This window comes from Furipterus horrens, unplaced genomic scaffold, assembly GCF_987537825.1.
Source record: "Furipterus horrens unplaced genomic scaffold, mFurHor1.1.pri manual_scaffold_5, whole genome shotgun sequence".
Lineage (NCBI taxonomy): Eukaryota > Metazoa > Chordata > Mammalia > Chiroptera > Furipteridae > Furipterus > Furipterus horrens.
In genome coordinates, this window is record NW_028327175.1 from 58,683,591 (window position 1) to 58,704,008 (window position 20,418).

The window sequence follows — 20,418 nt, forward strand, 5'->3', positions numbered from 1 at the left end:
CTTCAAAACAAAGAATAACTAGAAATTCCAGAAAATAAAACTACACGGAAGCCCAACATATGAAGTTATAAACCAGCGGCGCTCTTTGGGCAGGTAAGGGGAGCGAAAGGGGGCGGTGCTGTTTGCGGTCGCACCAGGGACAGCGGCGGGGAGAACAACCCCGGCTGCAGTCGAACCCCGGCAGCTTGCGACCCCAACGCTGGGGAAAGCAGCCACCACATCGCCTTGAACGGTGAGGCCCAGGGGGGCGGGAGGACGGATCCCGGTCTCCTAGCGGAATAACTGTGTGAATCCATCTTGGACCCCCGCCCCCAAAGAAAGCGCCACAGGGCTGCGAAATAGGTCGCGGACAGGCGCCAGTCGCTGAATTGTGACGCGTACACAGGCACTGCCCCCTACAGCCGGCCCAAGAAAACAAAACGCATCTGTCAAAATGAGGCAGACAACTATAGAAATCCCGGTGGCACAGCTCACCAGGCAACAGATGGAGAACCTGACAGATGAACAGATAAGAAACCTGTCAGATGATCAGTTCTAGGCCATTGTTATCAGGTGGCTTACAGAATTAACAAAAGAGCAGGAAAAAGATGAGAAAGAAGCGAAAAACACTCATAACGAAAGGAACAAAACCACATACGAGACAGATGGTGAGGAAATAAAATCCAGAGTTCATTTCAACAAACCGGAATATGGAGAAGGAACAAGCAGTCAACCAATGCAGCGAGAGGAAATGGGAAGCAACGATGAGAGGATCAGAAACCTCTGGGACAGCTATAAAAGGCCCAACATAAGAATCATTGGTTTGCCAGAGAGCGAGGAAGATGAACTAGAACTTGAAAAATTGAGTGAAAATATAATAAAGGAGAACTTCCCAGACTTGGGGAAGGAAATAGACTTACAGATCCAGGAAGCACAGAGAGTTCCAGATAAACTGGACCCAGGGAGAACCACTCCAAGACACATTATAATCAAAATGTCAAAAATTAAAGATAAAGAGAGAATCTTAAAAGCAGCAAGAGAGAAGAAAAGAATTATGTACAAAGGGGTCCCAATTAGACTATCAGCTGACTTCTCAAGGGAGACCCTGCAGGCAAGAAGGGACTGGCAAGAAATATTCAAAGTAATGAAAATCCAAAACCTACAACCACAAATACTCTATCCAGCGAAATTGTCATTCAGAATAGAAGGACAGAGAAAGTGTTTCCAGGACAAAATAAAACTGAAAGAGTTCATTAGATCCAAACCACTGTTATATGAGATGTTAAAGGGACTGGTTTAGAAAAAGGAGGATCAAGACAATGAAATCTAAAATGAAAACTGCATCACAAGAAACAACAGAAGCTAGGGAATTGAAACAAAGGCAAACTAAATAGGCAACGAGACTGGAAAAAGAACTATAGTTACGGGGAACATATTGGGGGGAGGTCAACAGGGAGGGGGAATGGGGAGAGGGAGGGAGATAATATAGGAATTAAGGATCATGGTAGGAGGGAATGGAATAGACAGAGAGGTTGAGAAGAACTGTATGCACAACTAATGGACATAATCTAAAAGGGGGGGACAACTGGAGGGAGGGGGGCCACCGGGTGGAGGGGAGCAGAGGGAAGGGAAATTGGCACAAATGTAATATTATAATCAATAAAACACATTAAAAAAAAAAAAAGATGCCTTTGCATGACTATGGCTAGTGGCTATAGTGTGTTGGTTATGCAAATAGCTTTGGTTTCTCCAAGAAGATGGGAGGGGGTTTGACCACGGAATGGTGCAGAAAGAGTATATAGGGCCTGCACAAGGTTCTATGAATAGTCAGAACCAGTTACCACACCCACTGCATCACAGGACAAAGTCAGGGATTTTAAAATAAGGTGGCAACCATTTTGGAGAGAGGAAGAGAGGAGATCCAGGTGTTTGCAAGGAAGGCAGAGGAGAACACCATTTGGCTATGAAAGGAAAGGGAGAACTCCATGCAGCTTATAAGGAGTCTGGAAACTCCATGTGGTTCTGCATTGAGAGCTGGAGAGCACCACAACACAGGCAAAACCTCCCCAATCAGGATCAAATGATGGGGAGCTGCTGGTAAAACTGAACTGTGTCTGGGAAGTAGAAAGACTGTATCTCTGACTTTTCTAAAACTACCCTGGTTTAATAGGGAGAGGCAGAACTATGTGTTTGTGGGTGTTTTAAAGAAAATAAGACTTAATGGCAGAAACCCACAAATAATCTAAATCTATATAACCATTAAATAAACAATTATTTTTCTTTTCACCAAACTCTGGTATTGAGAGTTATGCTTCTGGCAGTGGGCAATCAGACCCCTAATAACTGAACAGCTGGTTGGTTCTCTTTCAATAGGGGCAGCCCATGGGTTCTGTTACAGTATAACCTAAACAGATTGAAAAAATTCTCCAGAAAATGGCAATTTTGCCACTTGTTTTATACATCAGAACTAAAGAGGAAGATGTAAGGGTGTTTACATGAATCCATTGGTGATACATTAGGGAGGTGGGAGAAGGCAGCACAGTGAAATCTCTGAGATTGAATAAAAATTAAAATGGATAGGCACAAATGTCTTTTACAGTGGTGGGTATAGTATAGTTAACATGTACAGTACAGAGAGATGGTATGCAGGAGAACAAGATACTAATGAGGGGTTCTGTAGTCTCCTGTTCTGGTAGGAGATTGTGCCCTGAGGAGTCTGGAAAAAGGAGATTGCTCTGACATTCCAAATGGATGTTATCTTAGATGCAAAAAGACAATAGACAGGCTCAGTTAAGGTAAGAGGACTTTTGTGAAGGAAGATGAGGCCTAGGACATGACTTCTGGTCATAACTTGCTTTTAGTTAGAAAGTTTTCCTTTCAGATCATCATGTATGGTTACTTTAGGTTTCTGAGTTTGCAAGACTGCTTGCTATGCACCCCTTCCCCAACCTTGTCAAGTTTAATATGTGGCCCCATTTTTATCCACGTTCCTAAGACTCAAAAGTTATGTTCCAGGGTCATAAACTAACTGCTCATCTCTGCTAGAAAACCATTCCGCATCCCATATTGCACTGCATCCTCAGGAGAGTCTGTAGTCAAATATTAACCCATGTAATAATGGGACCAAAAAGTGCAGATACAGCAATAAGTATAGCCTCAGAAAAAATATTCAAGGTAGTCAACTAAGTACTGTATTTTTCACTCCATAAGACACACCTTTTTCCCCCAAAAAAGTGGGGGGGGGGCATGTCTGTGCATCTTATGGAGCAAATATTGCATCACAGACCGTGATGTATATTACCTGACCTGTCAGTGGTGGTGACAGCTGTTGTAGGAGGAAGCGGTGGGGCCACGCAAAACCCCTGGGGACGCTTAATTGTCCCACTTCACTGCTGAATCTCAGGGCATCTGGTCAGTATGAAGGTAGCAAAGAAAGTGATATCAGTGATTGTGAGCAACTGAGCTTCATAAATTCTGACACTAGCAATGATGAGTTCTTGGGGTTCCCAAAAAACTAGAAGAGTACTTGAAACATAAAGTCTCTCCTCATTTGTTAATGACAGTGATGATGGTTCTTATTACCGCTCTTGACTGCTGTTCAGTTTACATGGCTGAAATATTATTCTGTTATATTTTATTAAATATTTTAGTACACCGTTTTTTTTTCAGAATTTTTTTTTCTTGTTTTCCTCCTCTAAACTTATGTGTGTCTTATGGTCAGGTGCATCTTACAGTGCAAAAAATATGGGATATGTCTTAAAATTAAGCTTCAATGGTAGGATAAATATGAGTCACTAATTGCATTTAAATATAGTTTTATATTTTCTTGATTCTTCCAATTTTTTGTATTAATGTATAAATCATTCAATAAAAATATTTTATCTGTGAAAAAATATATAAAATATATATTAAAGGAATATATGTATATGCATATTTCCTTAATGTCTTATGTTTGAATGCAAAAAACTATACAAATCAAAAAGAAAGATCAATATATGAGAAAATTTAAAGGACAAGGCATTTATTTTTACATAGACATGACTGCTCTGAGATACAACTAGTCTCGGTACATCACGATCAGAGTTTTAAAAATATGTTGAATTTTATAATACCCTAAGTATTTGCAACTCTAGGTAAAGAGCCTCGTTTCAGTATGTAGTTACTGCACTGACCTTTGCAAACAGCCCCTCTAATAAAGGCTTTTCAAATAAAACTAGAATTTCAGAAATCCAATATATAGCCCAAAATAATTTTACATCTCTCTCATAATTAGTGTGGGTTATTAAATGTGCCTCTAGCTAGCAATTCTTAGGAAGATCTCAGTAAAAACTAAGAATAATGAATTATACTTTTTAAAATCAGAAATAAGGTGTAGAATCCATTACAAAGTACCACAATTTTAAAGATAAGACATGAACTTCCACAGGCATGCTCCTGCCTCTCTCACCTTGCCCTAATCCTGGCCCTAGTTCCAATAAATTTTATTTGCAAACACAGACACTGGCCCATGGGTCACAATTTGCTAATTTTATTTTATTTTTTAATATTGCATTAAAGTACGATTGAACTTGATTACTGAGTTTTTGACATTCCCTTAAATTTTGTGCTGGGGGCAAATACATCACTCACCTCACTGTAATCCTAGTCTGTCAAAGGCCTCTGAAAGTGATTACTGTACTACTGTCCGTCTGCTCCCAAATCACTGCCTCGCTTTATGCAGAAACACAGACACCTAATACTCATACATGCACTTTAAAGTAACAAGCAGTTACCAGTTTCAATTTATCTTAGTCAAAAACTGTTGTGCCCATGGCACCCTGCCTGGTAGGCTCCAAGAACTTGTAACCCATTCAATAACTAACCATATAGTCGGGGGCCCTGACCTCTTTTCCCTTAGATTGTCGAATGAAAAAATGATAACAGTCAACACAACAATAGCTGTCTGATGTGAGTGAGTCAACATTATACCTATATTTTATCAGATCAGCAAAAAATACAATATATTTTCTGGTGTGCTGCCGAATTTTAGGAGCATGCCTGGAGATGTAAAATGCTGAAAATTGCTAGTCCAGAAAGCTTTTCCTAGGGGTCTTTTGACTCATCTCAAGCCAACTGCTCAGTTTACCTGCACTAACTACAGTAGTGAAGTTATCCTGTAGCAAATAGGCAGTTGGAAAGGGTTGACAATTGTAACTGGAAGTTATCAAAATGCTATTAAAATTATAGAGAACTATGAATAACAACAGTTTATTTATTTTATTTTACTGTTTTTCTATTATAGTTTTCCCACTTTTTCCCCATTGCTCCCCGACCCTGCTCACCCCTGCTCCCACAGCCAATCCCCACCTTGTTGTCCATGTCCACGGGTTATTCATGCTAGTTCCCTGACCAGACCCTTCCCCTCGCTTTCCCTCTTCCCCTCTACACCCTGGTCACTGTCAGTCTGCTCCTTGTTTACAAGCCTCTGGTTCTATTTTGCTCATTTGTTTTGCTCATTAGTTTCCTGTATTAGGTGATATCATATAGTATTTGTCTTTCACTGACTGGCTTATGTCACTAAGCATAATTCTCTCTAGTTCCATCCATGTTGTTGCAAATGGTAGGAGTTCCTTCTTTCTTTCTGCTGCATAGTATTCCATTGTGTAAATGTACCACAGTTTTTTGATCCACTCATCTACAGATGGGCACTTAGGCTGTTTCCAGAGCTTGGCTATTATAAACAGCGCTCCTATGAACATAGGGGTTCATGGGTTCTTCTGAATTGCTGTTTCGGGATTCTTCAGATATAATCATAGCAATGGAATTGCTGGATCAAAAGCAGTTCCATTTTTAGTTTTTTGAGGAAATTTCATAATGTTTTCCATAGTGGCTGCACCAGTCTGCATTCCCACCAACAGTGCACTAGGGTTCCCTTTTCTCCACATCCTCACCAGCACTTGTTGTTTGTTGATTAAATAACAACAGTCCAGATAAGTTTTTGAAATATCCTTTAAAACTATTTCATATCTGGAATGGCTAAGTTGAGATAATCATTACAGAAAAATTAAGTCACTAAAATATGATAAACCATTATAATACACAGCGGATTTATGTAAATGATGTTAAGTTAATGGGAGAAGTGCAAAAGTCTCAACTCTATCACCATTCAGTCTAGAATAAATAAAAACTTTGCCAGAACAAATTAAGGAGTAAATGATTTAATAGCATAATTAGTAGTGAGAGATGTAAAAATTAGTAATTATTGAAGGAAACTATATGTTAAATGTATTAACTGTAGCTATTAAAATGATATTGTATTATTTTGTCAGATTATGTAATGAGTGAGATTTTTTTTCAGAATATAAACTACTTCCTGGGAGGGAGATTAGGTTTTGGGGAAGCCTCATTATTTAGGCCACAGTTAACTTACGTTAGTTTTTTATTATGGTTTGCACACTGGAAGATCTGGTTCAATTTAAAAAATAGTTTTTAAAAAGAGCTTGATGTGGTGTCACAAAACAATATTTAGCAACTGGTAATTTCAGGTTACCGAATACATTTGGAGTCTCTATGCCTCTCAGGCCATGCGAGATTTTTAGGATATAACCTGAAAAAGTTACAATGTTACAGGCAGGGGAACCCTCTGTAACAACCTGAAAGACGAGCAGACGGTATCAAGAAGCATGGTGTGAAAGAGCACACCTGTGAGAGCACATCATACCTTGGTCGGAAAAATGTCCTGTGGCAGAGTAAAATTAGGCATATTCAAGAAACATAAAATTCTATCACAGCTGGGATATATTAGGTAGTAGAATACCTGTCACACCACACACTTACACCCCTTCAGTTGTCCTGGAATACACGACATGCAAAATAAAATGCAGTGGACATAGCACTGTAGAAACTGAAGCATTTATAATCATAACCTTATTGAGGTGAGTATGTATATCATAAAATTCACCTATTATAAATGTCAGCTTAATGATTTTTTCCCAGCTGAACAATTTTTAATTAAATATGTCCAATTGTGCAACTATCACCACCAACCAGTTTAAAACTTTTCATCACCCCAAAAATAAACCTCATGTCCTTAGCAGTTAATCTCCACTTCTATCTCCAGCCCCACGCAACTAGCAATCTAAATATTCTTTTCTTCATAGATTTTCTGTTTCTAGAAATTTCATAAAAGGCAATTATACTACATATCATAACATACATAGTAAACATACTACATAATCATGTAATCTTTGTTCTCGCTCCTTGGCATAATGTGTCTGAGGTTCCTCTGTTATTTCATGTATTAGTAGCAGTTTTTTACTTTCAGTTTCTAAATTATATTTTATTATGTGGAAATAGCACATTTTCTTTATTATTCTACTAGTTGATAACATTTATATTGTTTCCAGTTTGGGGCTATTGTGCATAATGTTGCTATAATGGACAAGTCTGTACATAAACACAAGTCTGGGGTAGATATCTAGGAATAACACTGCCTGGTCATATGGTAACTTTATGATAAAATTTTTAAGAAGTTGCCACATTGTTTGTGCCCCATATTTTAAATTCCTTGCTTATAGATCAATTTTTCAGCATACTAACAATTATGAGAGAGCCTACTGGAATACGTGATGGAATTTCTACCATACTCATCTCTTTCCAATCTGACCCTGTAACATCACAATGAACCTAGATATGAAAATGGCAACTATTGCCATTCAGAGAAGGGAAAGTTCAAAAGAGTGAGAACAAAGTGGCCAGCACATCAAGGGCTCATGTGGACATTATCTAATTAATCATTTTTAATGACTATCACAGTTTATCCCATGAACACAGGAACTGTCATAGAAAAAATAATTCTGATTATCAAAACCAAGGTGTGTATAGATCTATCCAGACTGGAAATGTACTTCACACTAACCAGAAATACATATCCACCGTGAGGTCAAAAATATAGATTCTCTTGTCTACTAATTAGAATCTTTCCAGAACATGAAATTATTTCTATTTGCCCATCATCTACGTCTAAAAACTGAACTTTCCCATGGTATTTTCAGATCTCAGAAATTTAAGTTAAATGCAATAGTAAAGGGGCCTGTTACTAGCAAATGGCAAAACTGATGAAGACAATGTGCAGTGACTCTACATGAGGCAGAAACATGCACAACACAGAAAGAAAAAGAAACTAAAAATATCTGATGTTGTTATAAAGGAAAGCAGAGCCAAAAGCAATTCGTCTGTGCTTCTTTCCCATCTGTGTGGCTCCTTCAGTTAAACAGACAATGTAGTCAAATCTGATTTGCTTTCCCATTACAAAAGTTGTAGCTTAACTAGGAGCTCTGCTAGGATGTCTAGATAAAGACATTTTTACATAAATACTATATATATATATATATATATATTAGCCCACAAAAAACATTGAAAGGGAAGTCTTTCTTCCAGGGCTGGGAGAAATGTTCTTTCTCCTAAACTTGACTGTAACACCAGAGGAGCCACAGAGAGTTTTTTCCCTGCTCTTGTACTAGAAAATAAAGTTGCTACCTCCTCTATAATCAGGACTAGAAGAAAAAAAACTGAGTACTTGTTAAAATATCACAGGGCAGATAGTAGGTATATATATTGTGGTCCTTATCCATCAGATTGGGGACTAAGAAGCTAAGTAATCTGTCCAACTTTACTAAGTGCTTCCCACGAGGAGTCAACTATGACATGAGATAGCTTTTCCTTCAGACTAGTGTTCCAACCAGCTGACCACTCCAGCTATAAGCATTTGCCCCAGCTATATTTTCCCACTCCTGGATGATTGTCTGCCTGTCAACAAGATGAGAGAAGCACTAAGTGAAAATATCCTTATGTGGGCATAGCTGCCTCTTCATGGCAGAGCCAATTTGGATCCCATCCATTAGCTGGGATGTCCTAGAAGCAGCCAATTTTAGTTCAGCCTCCTTAAACTCTGGATTGTAAACAAACAGTAGGATTTTCCACAGTGGAGGGGGGAATAATGAAGCTAATAATAATAATAATAATAATAATAATAATAATAATAATAACAATAATAATAATAATGCAGAAGAGAAGGGGTAGGTGAGGCTAGCACCTAGTTCACCAAAGGAATTAGAAATTAAAAGAATGACCTGCAAACCTTCAGGGTTTATACTGCAAAAGCCCCAGATATTTCAGTTTTAAAGTCCATTAACGGCATGTAGTATTTCCCTCCTTTTCTTCTCTATGATTTTAAATTTCCACATCATTGCTTGCTTTATCTCCCTTTTTTCTTAGTTTCTCTCTTGATAGTTGAAATAGTAGGTCAAAATTGAACACATCTAGTAGGTGGTTGCTGATTCTTTGGCAAGAATTACTTGGTATAATTGCTTGGTTTAAATACCATTCATATGATTGCATGGATTTCACAAATAAATCTTTCTAGATTAAATTATTTAAAAATCATAATTGATTACATTCAACATAACTTAGGGCATGTCCAGACATATTCCTTCTATGGTTCTCTGCCTCCTAGAAGCAAGTACAATTTTGATATATACATCTCACATGTCAGACTGTTCTGCAATGTGGTGGAGTCAGAAGAGCAAGGAGTTTAGAATCACATGGTCAAACTAGGATGTAAAGCCCACATTACCTACTAAATTTTCTGGGGATCCTAGGTCAATAGCCTTGAGTTCTCTGAGTTTTGGTTTCCTCTTAGTAAAATGGCAGTTATAATGATTACTTCACAGGGTTGGAGTAAAAACTAAATGACTGCCTATTCCAATACAAAAGCTATTATAGTTGTTGTTAGTTATATTATTATTAATTTATTAGTATGTTGTGGATAAAAATGAATGAAATTGTGAGGACCAGCTCACAGTATGGCTATGAAAAAAATTATTTCAATTTGGTGTCAGTATGGTACCTAAGATCAATAATGTTATCCTTTCTTAAAATTTAATGAACTGAGTAGTATCAATTATAATGTAAAAGTATAAGTAACCCAATATTTTCTATTAATTAAAAAATATAAAATGACAAAAAATAGCCACCATGAATTCAGGATCACTTTTAAATGTATTTGTATTCTTATTGATCACTGCAGCATTTACATGAATTTACAAAAAAAAAAAAAAAAACAGCACATTTGCATGTTAGTGATATTTATTCAGATTACAAAAAAATTCTTGGTGCACATATGGATTGGTGGGCTCCATCCAATAACTTTGTCATTCCTTACAGTCCCTTGGCACACAGGCTGGGAATCACCAATGCTGGTTAAGGTCAAAATAGACAGGGAGCCTTACACTTGCTAGCTCTGCTTGCCAAGTAGAAATGCTAACCTGCTCTTTCCCAGGATTTTAGAAAAGCATTTCAAGATATTTCACAAGATAAATGGAAATGGGATAAACACAAGGCCTTAAGGAAAATATACTTCTGGTGCATTTATTAAGCACTTGGATCTGATACATGACACCTGCTTGAAACTCAAAGAATTATCACAGGCTTTGCCGAGGAAGAAAAGACAAGAATTATGACTGCACACAGGCTCATACTTCAGCAAGTCAATGTTTTTAAATCAATGAAAAACAATCCAGTGATTGTGTTTGCTTCAAAGAGAAAGCAATGTAAGATGACATACAGTATTTCAAGCTGTTCAAATTACTGATGGCAGAGTGGCAAGATATATATCCATTAAAACCAAATAGTTGTTTCAAAGTATGTTGGCCAACAGAGATAAATAGTGTCTCTCTGAAGGAATTTTTTTCCTCAGAATTTTGGACCCTATAATACTTCTAACCTTAAATGTCTATTGCTTATCTGGGGAATTTTCATTTTGCACCTTCATTCAGAATTTTTCTAGTTAGCCCACCAAAATCATTTTCTACCTCAACAAAGAGGCATATGCATTAGGTGTCAGGTAATGCATATTTTCATAACAAACTCTCTGATGTTCTCATTCATATCAATAAATTGATTATAGTGAACAAGTTAAATGTGAATGAGTAAAATATGTTGAATGCAAAGGTTACTCTCACAGAGGTATTACATCATCAATACTATTGTCCAGCTAGAAATCAATGGGCCATGTTTAAGCATTATTATTTGAGAGAATGAGATACATGCAACTTATCTTTGAGCATTTTCATTAATAAACCTTTTTAAAAAATTACTTCTCTACACAAAATACTAGGTCATCACCTGTTTATACTGAAAGGCTTGCATCCTACTGGTCAGTGAAAATTAGCTTTCCTTTGTCTGCTTAGAAAGTCTATGGTTGTTATGTGAAATCAATAGCATATATCAATTCTGGGTATTCAAAACTTAAATAGATTTCTTCTATACAAAGCTTGTTCTACAAGTAATTTAAAAATGACCTTGGTATTATCCTAACTCTGTCCTTACCAACTGCTTACATTTACTTCTCATAAGGCAGGGATAAAAAAAAAAGAAGAAAAGGAGAAAAAGTCTTTCTAATCCCTCAAAAAGTTGACCATGATAATAATAAATCCAGAATCCAGGCTTCCATTTGTATTAGGATCCTGAAAAAATGTAAGAGGTACTCCTGAATCATGTTTCATAAAGATGCCAAAAAGAAAAGAGTAGTATTTGCTCAAGGCCAGTAGTTCATTTTTAACTAAAGGTTAAAAGTATATGAATAAAGTGATAACTGCTGGTTGAGAACATTTATAAAGAAAACTATTTGGGATAATGAAAGATGTAAAAATGAGCAATTTTGTACTGGACAATGGTATAAACAACTAGGGGTCTTAGTAGACAAAGTGATCATTAGAAAGTAGCATGTTATTATGGTTAAAACAACACTGTGGTATATTTAAAGGAATCTAAACATTTTATTCAAAGAATTAGTAAAACAATAAAGATACAAACTTTAATTATTAAATTCTGCAAATTTGGATGATAACTTGGAGTCACAGCATAAAATATTAACTAAAATATTAAAATTTGGAAAATAGAAAAAATATATTTCAAATTCTAATCTCAAATTTAGTAATAATTTTGATGTACCTAAGTGCTCTATATGGATTGCTTATTTTTTCATTTGCACAATCTTATGCTAATATCTATCTCCATTTATGTTCAAGAAATAGAGCTAGAAAGTACCTAAACTAGGATCCAGATTCATATATGCCCAACCTCAGAGTCTGTGACCCTAACTACTACATAGCACATTACACTATGAAATCTTGGTTTTACCTCTAGACCTAGTTCTGACAAAGTTTACTCCATAAAAATAAAGAAACCATCACCTGTTAATTAGTCGAGCCTTAAACCTAAGTTTTACACTTGACCCATTTTTTCTTTTTTACTCATGCTCCACACTCAAACCATTAGCAAAGCCCTGTCAAATTCTCTCTTAAATTTATTTCTGCATTTTTACCTTCACATCCTATCCTGAGTCACTATTTCCTCTTACCTGGAAAACTCAATCTCCTAACTAGTCTTCTGGCTTCTATTCTACTAAAACACACAACAGAGTAGGTAATATTTAAAACTGTAAATCAGATTCAGCTCAAAAGTCTTCCCACTTTGCTTAAAATAAAGTCTTACGTTTCTATACTGGCATACAAAACCCTACATGACCTGGTGCCTCCCTCTCTCCCCAACCTTGTTCTCTAGACTCCTTCTTTCCAGGGAGAGCCAGATATAACACCCTAAATTTATCCCTATCTGGAGAGACCTTGCACTTTCTCTTACCTCTCCCTGGAGCTATTCTCCCTCTTTGCCTAGGGCTGGCTCTATCTTACATTCAGATCTCAATTTAGAAGTTACCCCAAAGCTGCCCCAGGACATTCCTTCCTGATTCCCAAATTTAAAGTAGCCAGGCAGTCAGTCACTCTCTCCACCTTACCCTGCTCTATTGTAATTCTCTGCCCAATCATTATTCACACCTGGCATTCTCTTTGTTGTTGTTGGTGGTGGTGGTTTATTTATTGTTTTTCTACCATGCCCCCCTAAAGAATAAAAGTTCTGTAAGACATTGTTTAATTCAGGCTAGATTTCCACTGCCCCAGAGAAAAGCTCAGTGAATACTTGTTGAATGGGTCATGAATGAAGAGAGCTACTGCTCACATATGGACCATGTTAACTGATTTGTACAGAAAGATTTTGGTGACTTCCACAGGAATCCTCCATCCTCCTTTATCCAATTTATAGATATTGTAAACCAATAATTAAAACCTCAATCTGAGAAAAATATGATTTTTGTTAAAATTAGGACATCGTCTCTCAATGACTTACATTTTAAGCTTTAGCAGTCATTTATACCTCAGTGTGAATAAGTTTAAGATAGGAAGGAGAAAAGAAAAAGAAATGTTGTTATTAAGAGATTCGAAGTGAGAAGAAAGGGAACTGGGGCATCAAGACACACCTGATAAATTCAAAGATTGTCCCAGCTTCTGACCTTAATAGGAGCTTTGCCCAACAAGTGAAGCCTCATGCAGACTTAATGCTTCCTAGAAACAGAATTCAAGAACTGACAAAAGATGACCACCTGTTCTTCTGATGCTAAAGCCAGACAAAGAGGGAGAAAAAAATGGAAGGCAGTACTGAGAATTTAGATCATTATTGTTATCATCCCTTTATCATTGCCATTTTCATGATCGTTATATAAATAGCAAAATTCACAAATATTTATTAGTAACTTCTATTTATAAGACATGGTGCTAGAAAAGATAACGAAACTCAAGCTCTGTTCCAAAATATGTTACAAGCTGATAGAAGAATTTCATTATGTATCCAGGTATTAATAATAAAAGTAAGAAAGTAGAAATCAATGAAGGTGAAATGAAATGTGGAAAGAGTTCAGAGAAGGTGACATTATTTGTGAGCTATGTAAATGAGAGAAAATCAAAGATGCTTCATGGCAGAGGGGGCATTTGTGGTGAGTCTTGAATGACTGAAATATGGAGACAAAGAGAAGGGATTCCCAGGTGCAATAGGATAGCATAACAAAACTTGAAGGTAGAAAGTATTTGGGCACATTCTGAAACAGCAGATTGTTCTGTGTGCTAAGCTAGAGCATCAAGAACCCAGGAGAAGACAACTTGGAGATGAGCAGAAAAGGTAAACTGGGGGGCTGCATGGTTAGAGATCCCAAATGCCATGCTGAATCTGAGCTTGATTCAAAAGACAATGAAAAGCCAATAAAGGACTTTGAAAATAGGAGTACTGGGGCAAGACTGGCTTTAAGGCGATTAGCCACACTCCAAGGTAGTAGTTCTCAAAGTGTGGTCTCGGGACCCATAACAGCAGCCTACCTTGGAATCATTAGAAATGCAAATTCTGGGACCTGTTCCAAGGCCAACCGAATTGAAACTTCTGGGGATGGAGCCCCACAGTCTGTGATTTTAACAAGTCCTGGTTATTCAGATGTAAACTGCTGTAAGGTATACAATAGATTAAAAGGGAAAGAGATCAGGTGGGCTGGCGTCCTCCAGGAACCAATTGAATCTGCTAGCAGACTACTGAGGACATTATTGAAATCTCATATGGCAGGAAGTGAGGGCCTGAACAAAATCAGTGGAAATAGAAAAAGGGGGTTGAGACAATGATATTATAAAAATAAAGGCAATATTCTTGACATTTGTTAGTCTTTGCCATTATTAATTTTTAAAATGATTTATCAAAATGATAACTCTTAGTTCAATTTACACATATTATAGTCTGAAAATGTGAAAGTAGACTAATGGCATTTCCCCCCCTATTTTAAAAATTTAGTTCCATTTACCAACGTAAGAGACATTCAAACCTGTAGAGAATTTTTGGTGACTTTATTTGAGCTAAACTAATGACAATTGCCAATTGCCAGGAAGCAAAATCTCAATTAATTAAGAAATGTTCCTGAGAATGGCAGTTTTGCATTTTATTTTATTTTATACATTATTATATAAAGAGGAGGTGAACAGAGGTTACAAGAAATCCATTGGTGATAGAATAGGAAAGTGGGAGGAAGCAAAGTGGGGAGGGGGCTTGTGGGATTGGATAAAAGGCACAATGATGCACACATGCTTTTACACAGGTGGGGTGTAAAATAGTTAACAGTTAACAATTAACATGATAACAATAACAATGAGGGGATTTGTGGTCTTCCCCAGTGCAGTGCCTGTGCTTTGAGGGGTCCAGAAAAAGGAAATTTGACATTCCAATGGTATGTCCAAAAAGACAATATTCAGGCTCAGTTAAGTAAAGACTGACCTTTGTTAGGGAAAAATACTTGCCTAGGACATGACTTCCCACCATGCACTGCTTTTAGTTAGAAAGTTTTCATTTCAGACCATCCTATGAGGTTACTTGAGGTCTCTTGAGTTTGTAAGGCCACCACACAGACCTCCCCTCAGCTTAGTCAGGTTTAGGATGTGGCTCCTTTTCTTCTACACATCACAGGAGAAAAGAGAGACTATTCTGCTGCAAGACCATTAAAATTAGCTAAGTGAGTAAGTTTTGTATAAATTTGACAATCTCTGTTATTAGTGAATCTACAACTACCAGACCTCTCTTGCTAAATTCCAATTCTATTTGGTTTTATACTGTGATTTTTTTTAATGGTCTTATTTGTACATTATTTTAATTTTCCATTTTATATTGTGCCATTTAGTATTCTCCATGATTATGTTTTCACTGAACAGATGCACTACGGCTTCACTGCACCAAATTCCATGATCCATAATTAGATGTCAATATGTTTTCTTTATGAACTAAATACATTTTTAGTTACTTGGACATTAATTAAAATCACATGCTGGATTGTTACATCTTTTCAACACATTTTTGAGGAAATATTTTTGGTTTACTTGAATTCTTTAAAACAATTTTATACTATATAATTCTTTTAACCATAAGAACTGATACTATAGCTATTATATAAATATTAATTAGAGTCACATCACAAAGCCATTATTGAAATATAACCATTCACATGCAAAAGCAATGCCATTTGATGAATTAGGGGAAAAATATTGTTCTTCCATTGTTACTTTTTAAATATATCTTGGTCTGTATTTATTTTAATGGTAATTATAGGAAAATAAATGAAACAAAATTTCAGATTAGTGGCAAACAATGACCAATGTTGCACTACCATGAGAATAGAAGCAAACTGGAAACTTCACAAAAATTCACATATAGATAAAAAGAGACAGGATATAAGGTGATATGGAAATCACACTCATTAGTAATGTTATATTGTACTAGTTTGAACATTCTTAACTTCTCATGAATTTGAATAATCCTCACATTTAATGAAAAAAACAGAACAGGCTTTCCAAGAGAGGAAGAGAATACTTCTAAAATATTGGAAAATTGAACTCCAGAGAGTTACTCCACTTATTCCTGGCATTCACATCAATTTTCGTAAGTTTAGTCTGGAAGTGGCCAGAGGTAAAGGGAGACACGGAGTATATATAAAAATTATTCTCACATGCCTCTGTCATTCTATCTCTGTTATTCTACTCTTTCCTCATTTACAGCTACAAACAGTTCATATGAAAATTCAGCAGGTATAAAAACTCCCCTTAATACAATCCCTATGTCGTTTTCTAGATAGCAATTATAAAGGGATTCTGCTTCAAACACAAAGGGACATAAAGGGAAAAGGCTGTGACCTATTTGGAATTTCTTTTATTCAAAATTGCTCCTCCCTTTTTTTATTGACTTTTCCCAAAGAGTAGCAGATATGGCAAATTGATATTTATTTGGTTGTCTGTGAAGCATTCTGAACTACATATATCTATATTAATGGATTAAAGAACAGCAACGGGGCCAAAAACTCAGAATTTTAGTAATATAGTGGCATTTTGAGAATATGTTTCAGGAAGGGCTAGCTGCAAGAACTGAGCATGCTAAATGTTAGGGTGGTTGGTGATGCGGGCTGTGAGAGAATTCACAAAGACAAGAAAGTGAAGAGAGTAAAAATTTATTTTACTTTCCCAAGAGAGGGAAAGGGCTAGGTGCAGAGATAAATTCAACAGCACCAGTCCTGACAGGTTGGGACTTTGAGCTTTTGTTACTGAGCAAAGGGGACTTGTTCATGTGGTGCCTTGGTGTAACACCCAACAATTAGTATTGAGAAAAACAGGTCTTTATTTACAGTATTCCAACCTTGGAGGGGCTGGGAGCACTTCAGCGCAAAGCCCTGTTCTCCCATGAAACACAGCACTTCCCCTGCTCCCCAAAAGGCTATATAATCCAAAACCAAACCCAACAGTTCCCCATTCGTTATCTGCCAGTTCTCTCCTTCAGGATCTGGGGTATGTTGTCCTCAACCGACATATAATAGTCCAGCAAAGCATGTGCCATGTTACACTGGATCATGGTGAAGTCCAGGAAAGGCAAAAGTCCTAAGAAAATGTCCTCTCCACATGTCCCAAGTTCCAAGAGTCCAGACAGTGTCCGAGTCTGCAAGGTAGAGTCCTTAGTGTCTTTGGAGTCAGCTGGAGCTGGAATGATCAAAGCAGCAGCATGTCTGCTTTCTTAGTAGCCCAGGCTGCATGGCTGAATTCTGACTACAAACTGCATAGCTGCTTCTTCCCACATGGCTGCTACAACCTGCTGCTCCATCATGCTCCTCCCATCATGCTTATTCTCACGGTAGACAGTGGGACCCTCCTTTCACATCAGACTTCATGGTGGGCTGGTGGGGTCCTTCCTTCATTTTTACAAACAGTATGGCCCCCTTCCTTATGGTTCCCTCCTTTCATTATAGCTCTCCCATTCAGGAAAGGCTCAGCTATCCCCTTTTCATTGATGTTCAAAGTAACTTAAACAATATCATTCCCCTTTTACTGGCCCTAGCTACCTGCCTGCCATAGATATGTAAAGTACCTTAAAAGATGTAGTATTTCCTTCCCACAACCCCAAAACCATGAACTGTGAGGACTTTGGGAATTCCTGTCCTTCCCTGTTTCACTTTTATTAGGTGATTGGGGTGGTTGTTGAGCAGGATGTTTCAGCTGGTCTTACATAGTCTGCAACTTGTTTCCATGTTATCTTTGGATGCAGGGTCTGATCTGGCGGTTGTGTGTCCTGTCTCATATGTCCTATTTCATAAGTTTCCAGAGCCTCTGCACCTTCAATATTTTTGTCCTCAGGATAAGGGCTCATAAAAAATTAGGGTTAGTCATGCTTTATGGGGTCCAGCCAGTTATGGGAAAGAGGACCCAAGAAAGTGGCTTTTGTTCTATTACTAAACACATTGTCAAAATTTATCAATTATATTTACCAGCATGATTAACAACAAAGTGCAAAAGCTGCAAAAAAATATATATTTCCACATTGAAGTTTCCAGGAGGGAACAATAGGAAGTTTTTGCCTGTTGAGAACAGATTATTGTTTAATATTTCTCTTATTCGAAGAGGGGGTTCCATGTTTATTCTTAAAGCAAAACCCATCTATGTTAGAAATGCAGACTCTTAGGCCTCACCTCAGACCTACTAAATCAGAATCTACAGTGTGACAAGGTCCTCCTTCTCAAGGTGATGTGTATAACACAATAAAGTTAATAAAATACTTTTTTAAATGCTATCAGTTAGTCACAATCAAGTGCTTATAAATCATATACTGCACTATATCTAAATACCTTGGATATTTGGGGTGAGAGATGACTGGATATAAAGTAATATTTGGTAAATACGCTTAAAAAAATCCATTGTGTGTCTGATAGTCAAGTTTAACCAGCTGTCCTGTATTTAATCTGGCAACCCTAACTGGGATACACAAACTGACTCTGTCCCTCTCATTTTGCACAATGAATCCCCTGCCAGCCCTCCCTGAGAATAACCTCATCCACAGGAGCAACTCTTTGGTCTCGTCCTGTATGACTCTGCACAATTGGGAATGACTCTTCTCTCTGGTTGATACTGTTACAGTAGGGTGAGTAGCAGAGGAAGACGTGTCTCACCCACTAACTCAGCAGTCATGTGCCTGGCCTGATAATATTGCCAGGTGTTACAGCATCACAAGAAAACACCATGCCAACAAGGGAAGAGGGGAGTTCTTGGACTTCAATGTATCAGCCTCCACTGTTTCGGAAAGAAAGCCTTTGAAGCCCTGCTTTTACCCCAAGGCCTAAAAAGCTGGAAAGAGTGCCTAAAGGAAGAAGCCCATTAACACCTTTGGGTAGTCATGTCCCAGTGCTGGAAAGCTGGTTCCACCTTTATCTGTCAATCAATGTGTAACTTCTTTATTTTTATCCTTCCAACTATATAAGTCCTCAGAAGAAAGGATTTGCTCTCTTGGCCCTCTTGCTACTGGGCTTTGGCCACCCTAGAGCGAGCTTGTCACCCCAGCCTTTGGCCACCTTTGATTTTGCTCTCCCATTTGCTAACAAACTTTGCATGCCTGCTAATAGGCTTGCTGATCTCTAATTCTTTACTGTGTTTACGAGAAGAACTAGGGTTTCTCTGATAACAAAGCACACTAAGATAAGAAAATTATTAAATCTAAGGATAACTTTTTCTTTCTCTTCTAAGTTTTACACTGATATTTTCCAGTCAAAATGTAAATTGTCAGATTTCTATTTCTAGCAATATCACACACACACACACACACACACACACACACACACACACACAAACATGCCCATTGAAGAATTTGTAAAAAGTTAATGATATCTTCTTAAATGCTTTGATTAATCCTTCAGGTTTCATCCTGAAGGATTTACTAAACAAAGTACATTTGATGACTCCTTTTCATGGCTTTCAGGGACTCAAGGGACATGAGACAAATATCAGGACTTGCTCAGGGTAGGGAGTGTATGTGAAAACTCTTAAATAGCTGTGACCCCAGAGGTCCAGACTTCATATCAGAAGTGAGGTTAAAGGTATTACCCTGAAATTTAAAAAGAAAAAAATAGTTTTCACATGGGTTTTTAGCTTAAATTCACATCTATATGTACTCTAGTAATCTCAAGCCAAAATTAAATTTATATTGGTCCCAAATTATGTAATACACATAGATCTATACAGAGGCAAATAGAAATTCTCTCTTAAGGACCTATGTTCATCCTGGGCTGAAATATTTTTAAGGAACATAAGGCCATAATTCCAAATAATGCACCCAACCCCCAAAGATATCAAAAGAAAAAACAAGGACTTCTGGCCAAGATGGAGGCATAGACAGACACACTGTGTCTCCCTTCACAACTCAGGAATACAACTACCTCAAAACCAGAAACAACCAGAAGTTCCAGAACATCAAACTGCATGGAAGCCTAGCAAACAAAGATATAAAGAAGAAATACTCATCCAGACAGGTAGGAGGGGCAGAGCCAGGACGGAGAGGACTTAGTGTGGTGGCAGCAACAGTGGAGGCAGTGGTAGTGGCAGGCCAGTGGAAAGCACAGTCACATGTTTTAAAGTCAGGAGGGACACATGGGAAACATTCCCAGCTCCTCAATGGACCTAGCAGCTCACAGTCCCAGCACCAGGGAAAATCAAGCCTTATTGCTTCTGACTGTGC